The sequence below is a fragment of the Triticum aestivum genome, chromosome 3A, assembly GCF_018294505.1.
Source record: "Triticum aestivum cultivar Chinese Spring chromosome 3A, IWGSC CS RefSeq v2.1, whole genome shotgun sequence".
NCBI classification, from domain to species: Eukaryota; Viridiplantae; Streptophyta; class Magnoliopsida; order Poales; family Poaceae; genus Triticum; species Triticum aestivum.
This window is the reverse complement of record NC_057800.1, coordinates 324,433,422-324,439,032: the sequence shown is the minus strand read 5'-3', so window position 1 is coordinate 324,439,032 and position 5,611 is coordinate 324,433,422.

The window sequence follows — 5,611 nt, the reverse complement described above, 5'->3', positions numbered from 1 at the left end:
ACAAGCAAATGTCCCCCTCCGGTTCATATGTCCGAAAACATGAAACACCGGGGATACTTTCCCAGATGTTTCCCCCCTTCATCGGTATCACCTACTGCGTTAGGGCACACCTAGCACCGTTACTTGTCATGTCATGCATCGATATGCATCTATTTGCGTTGTATTCATTGTTTCTCCCCCCTCTTCTCTCCAGTAGACTACGAGACTGACGACGCTGTTGGTGCCCTGGTCGACTACTTTGTTGACGACTACTACTTGCCAGAGCAACCAGGCAAGCCCCCCTTGATCACTAGATATCGCCTATTCTTCTCTCTACTGCTTGCATTAGAGTAGTGTAGCATGTTACTACTTTCCGTTAATCCTATTCTGATGCATAGCCTGTCATTGTCGCTACAATTGTTGATACCTTACTTGCAATCCTAAATGCTTAGTATAGGATGCTAGTTTATCATCAGTGGCCCTACATTCTTGTCAGTCTGCCATGCTATACTATCGGGCCGTGATCACGTCGGGTGTTGATCACAGGTATATACTATACATATTACACATGATACATGTTGTGACTAAAGTCGGGTCAGCTCGTTGAGTACCCGTGGTTGATTCACAAATTGGGGTCTGAAAGGACATACTTTCTAGACGACCCTCTATGTGGATCTTTGTGGCGGAGCGATAGGGCAGGTTGAGACCACCCAGGAGAGAGGTGGGCCTGGCCCTGGTCGGCGTTCACGGTTACTTCAAGATAACACGCTTAACGAGATCTTGGTATTTGATCTGAGTCTGGCCACTGGCCTATACACACTAACCAAGTATGTGGGAATAGTTATGGGCACTCGACGTCATGGTATTAGTCGAAGCCTTCGTGACGTCAGCGACTGAGTGGCGCGCGCCGGGTTGGACCGTGTAACGCAACTTCCTTTGTAATGGAGGTTGATAGGTCTGCTCACCGGCCGCGTACGCAACGTGCAGGTGTGCAATGGGCGATGGGCCCAGACCCCTGCACGCATAGGATTTAGACCAACATGCTGACCTCTTTGTTGTGCCTAGGTGGGGCTGTGACGTGTTGATGTTCCAAGGTCGGGCATGACTCAGGAAAGTGTGTCTGGCAAAGGGGATCGAGCGTGTTGGGAAATGTGGTGCACCCCTGCAGGTAAGTTGATCTATTTGAATAGCCGTCTCCCTCGGTAAAAGGACGACCCGGAGTTGTACCTTGTCCTTATGACAACTAGAACCGGATACTTAATAAAATACACCCTTCCAAGTGCCAGATCAACCCGATGATCATTCTCTCACAGGGCAACGAGGGGAGGGTCGCCGGGTAGGATTATGTTATCTAACGATACTTGGTTAACTTACCATCTACTCTCTTCTACTGCTTCAAGATGGAGGCTGCCAAAAGCGTAGTCTTCGATAGGACTAGCTATCCCCCTCTTATTCTGGCATTCTGCAGTTCAGTCCACATATACTACCCCTTTCATTGATACCAATGCATATGTAGTGTAGCTCCTTGCTTGCGTGTACTTTGGATGAGTACTCATGGTTGCTTTGCTCCCCCTTTTTCCCCTTTCTATACCCGATTGTTGCGACCAGAGGATGGAGTCCAGGAGCCAGACGCCACCGTCGACGATGACTCCTACTACTCTGGAGGAGCCTACTACTACATGCAGGCCGCTGACAATGACCATGAGTAGTTTAGGAGGATCCCAGGCAGGAAGCCTGCGCCTCTTTCAATATGTATCCCAGTTTGTGCTAGCCATCTCATGGCAACTTGTTTAACTTGTGTCTGTACTCAAATATTATTGCTTCCACTGACTCTTGTGTTTTCGAGTTTATGTATTCGAGCCCTCGAGGCCCCTGGCTTGTAATATAAAGCTTGTTTTATTTTAATTTGTGTCTAGAGTTGTGTTGTGATATCGACCCATGAGTCCTTGATCTTGATCGTACACATTTGCGTGTATGATTAGTGTACGGTCAAATCGGGGCGTCACAAGTTGGTATCGGAGCTGACTTCCTGTAGGAATCCCCCTTCCACACTCCTTGGCCGATGTCGAGTCTAGACATTGTAAAACTTTTTACTAACATGGTTGTGTGTCTTACGGGCCCACGTCGCCATTTGGGTGGTATTAGGATCTTTTACTCCTCGATCCTTACTCTAGGACTCTGAACTCTCTTCTACTCGGGTTAAACGAATTTACTACCTCTACCATTAGGATCCCGTGACCACATTCACCCCAAAGTTGGATAAGCCCTAGCTATTCGTTAGAGTAGTATATTGAACATTATCCACACTGTCATTTGACTCCTTTGAAACATCTTTGTTTTCAGATGGAACCCACGAGGCAGGTCATGCGCCACACGACGACAATTGGTGTCTCAGGATCACCTACTGTGTTAGCAGAGATGATGACCTATCTGGGTTATCTGTAACACCCTCGATGCGACTATATCTCCCACGTGTCGAGGCACGACTTAGAGGCATAATCGCATTGAAGGCATATGTCGCAAGTTAGGCAATCTTCACAACATCCCATGTAATATAAATAATAAAAGGGAGATAACATAGTTGGCTTACACTCGCCACATCAATCAAGTACATAAATAACATTACATCATCCATACACTCAAGGCCGGACTACCAAAATAAAAGAGAACCCAACATGCGACAACGGTCCCGTTCACCCCCAACTGGGCACCACTACTGATCATCGGGAAAGGAAACATAGTATCGTTGAGAGTCTTTGTCGAACTCCCAGTTGAGCTCATACGCGTCTCCTGGAGCGGAATCATCAGGCCCTGCATCTGGTGTAATAGTAATCTGTGAGCCACAGGGACTCAGCAATCTCGCACCCTCGCGATCAAGACTATTTAAGCTTATAGATAACGCAAGGTAAAATATGAGTGGAGCTGCAGCAAGCGACTAGCAAGTATGGTGGCTAACTTATTTGCAAAAGAGAGCGAGAAGAGGAGGCAAAGCGCGAGCGAGAAACTAGAGAGAAACCTGCGTAAACATTACTCCAACACCGTGTCCACTTCCCGGACTCCGCCGAGGAGAGGCCATCACGGTAACACACTCAGTTGATTCATTTTAGTTACATTAAGGTTCAAGTTATCTACAACCGGACATTAACAAATTCCCATATGCCCATAACCGCGGGCACGGCTTTCGAAAGTTCAATCCCTGCAGGGGAGTCCCAACTTAGCCCATGACAAGCTCTCACGGTCAACGAAGGAATAGACCTCCTCCCAAGACGTTCCGACCAGACTCGGTATCTCGGTAACTCAAGACACTTCGACAGGTTAAAACAAGACCAGCAACACCGCCTGAATGTGCCGACAAATCCCGATAGGAGCTGCACATATCTCTTTCTCAGGGCACACTCAGATAAGCAATCTGTACAACTAAAACCAGCCCTCGAGTTTCCCCGAGGTGGCGCTGCAAGGGGCTCTAGTTTGGACCAACACTCAGAGGAGCACTGGCCCGGGGGGGGGGGTTAAAATAAGATGACCCTTGAGTCTGCAGAACCCAAGGGAAAGAAAAGGCTAGGTGGCAAATGGTAAGACCAATGTTGGCATTGCTGGAAAAGCTTTAATCAAGGCGAAATATCAAGGGGTTCCCATTATAACCCAACCGCGTAAGGAACGCAAAATCCGGGAACATAACACCGATATGAGGGAAACTAGGGCGGCAAGAGTGGAACAAAACACTAGGCGAGAGGCCGAGCCTTCCACCCTTTACCAAGTATATAGGTGCATTAAGATAACATGGCAATATAAGGATATCCCAACAAGTAACTAAAAGATGTTCCAATAAGGAACGACCTCCAATCTTCACCTGCAACTAGCAACGCTATAAGAGGGGCTGAGCAAAGCGGTAACATAGCCAATCAACGGTTTGCTAGGACAAAGGTGGGTTAGAGGTTTGACATGGCAATTTGGGAGGCTTGCAAGCAAGTGGTAGGCATCGTAGCAATTGCATAGCAAAAGAGCGAGCAAACTGGCATAGCAAAGATAGTAGTGATTTCGAGGGTATGATCATCTTGCCTGCACAGTTGTCAGAGTTGACTGGATCCTCAAAAGCAAACTCAACGGGCTCCTTGTTAGCGAACTCGTCTCTCGGCTCTACCCAAACAAGACAAACAAGCAACAAGGATACAATCAACCACGTGCAAACTCAAGCAACACGATGCAAAGATGATATGCTATGCGGGATGCGATGCGGAATGCAAAAGCAAGATATGACAGGAAATGTATGAACCTGGCCTCGACTTGGAATTCCAATGGTGCCACTGGAAAGATGAGATGAAATCGCTTGAAAACGATATAAAGAACGCCGGAATCGGAGTTACGGTTTGGAAATGGCAAGCGATTCAAAAAAATGACACCGGTCTGCGATTTACAGCAAGTAGGCATCTAAATGCAACAGATGAACATGCTACAGAACCCAAACATGACAACAAAATACATGGCAGGGATGCACACAAGATGCTTAACAAAAGTCTAGCACTGAGCTACGGCCAATTCATCCATTAGGAGGTTCAAACAAGCATGGCAAAAACGCAAACAGAAAACAGATTTCAGACTTAGTGAAATTAACACTTGTCTGGAATTTCAGATCATATAGCCCTCTTCGGAGCAACAAAACTACATGCTACAGGACCTGAACATGACAAAGCAAAGCATGGCATGGAGCTACTCAAAGAGCTTAACAAAAGTCCCTTAGTGACCTTGAGCCAAAAGGGATCACAAAATATACTAACAAGCACACGAACATATCAAAAACATAATCAGTTTTCAGACTTAGTGAAAACTGGGACATGCCGAAACATAACTCACGAAGGCATGTTTATGAGCTCGATGCAATCACCACGGGGCAAGTCATGGCAAGACAAGCATACATCCCTTAAGAAGGCACAAAATGCAAGCTAGACATGGCAAGAAAAATGGCATAGCATGCACAGAACAACTACAATAACATCAGCAAAATCGCAAACAAGTTGACGATCTGCCCAGATTCACAACGAAGCAAAAGTAGAGCTTGATTGACTCAAGCTAGGGTGCTCCATAATTGCAAAAACAGACATGGATGGATAGAGCACTACAATATTAACAAAACTCCCTTACTGATCATCCTCAAAAGAGGCACGGATCACTAGGAAACAACATGAACATATGGCATCGTGAGATAAACAATCCCAGGACTTAGTGAAATTTCTAAGTCCCTGAAAACAGAATTAGCAAGTGCACCACTTTGCAAGCTTGCACAAGTCACCACACACATCCTAAAAATACATGGGTGCACCTCCGGAAAGATGACAAAACCCTTAACAAAACATATGTAGAACTCACGGGCATATCATGCACACAATAATCATGGGAAAAATGACAAAAGTGCTAAACGGAGTAGCAGATCTGACAATTAACTCAAGTAGCCCTCTTCTAACAGCATTTAGGGCATCAAGATGAGCTCAAATGAAAATGATGCAATGGATTGAAATGATGTACTCTCTGAGATGAACATTTTGATATGCTATATGCCCAACTCGGAGCTACGGATGCAAAGTTACGGAGCCTCGAACAGGGGCATATGGATCAAGAATTTCAGGACTTCGCAAAA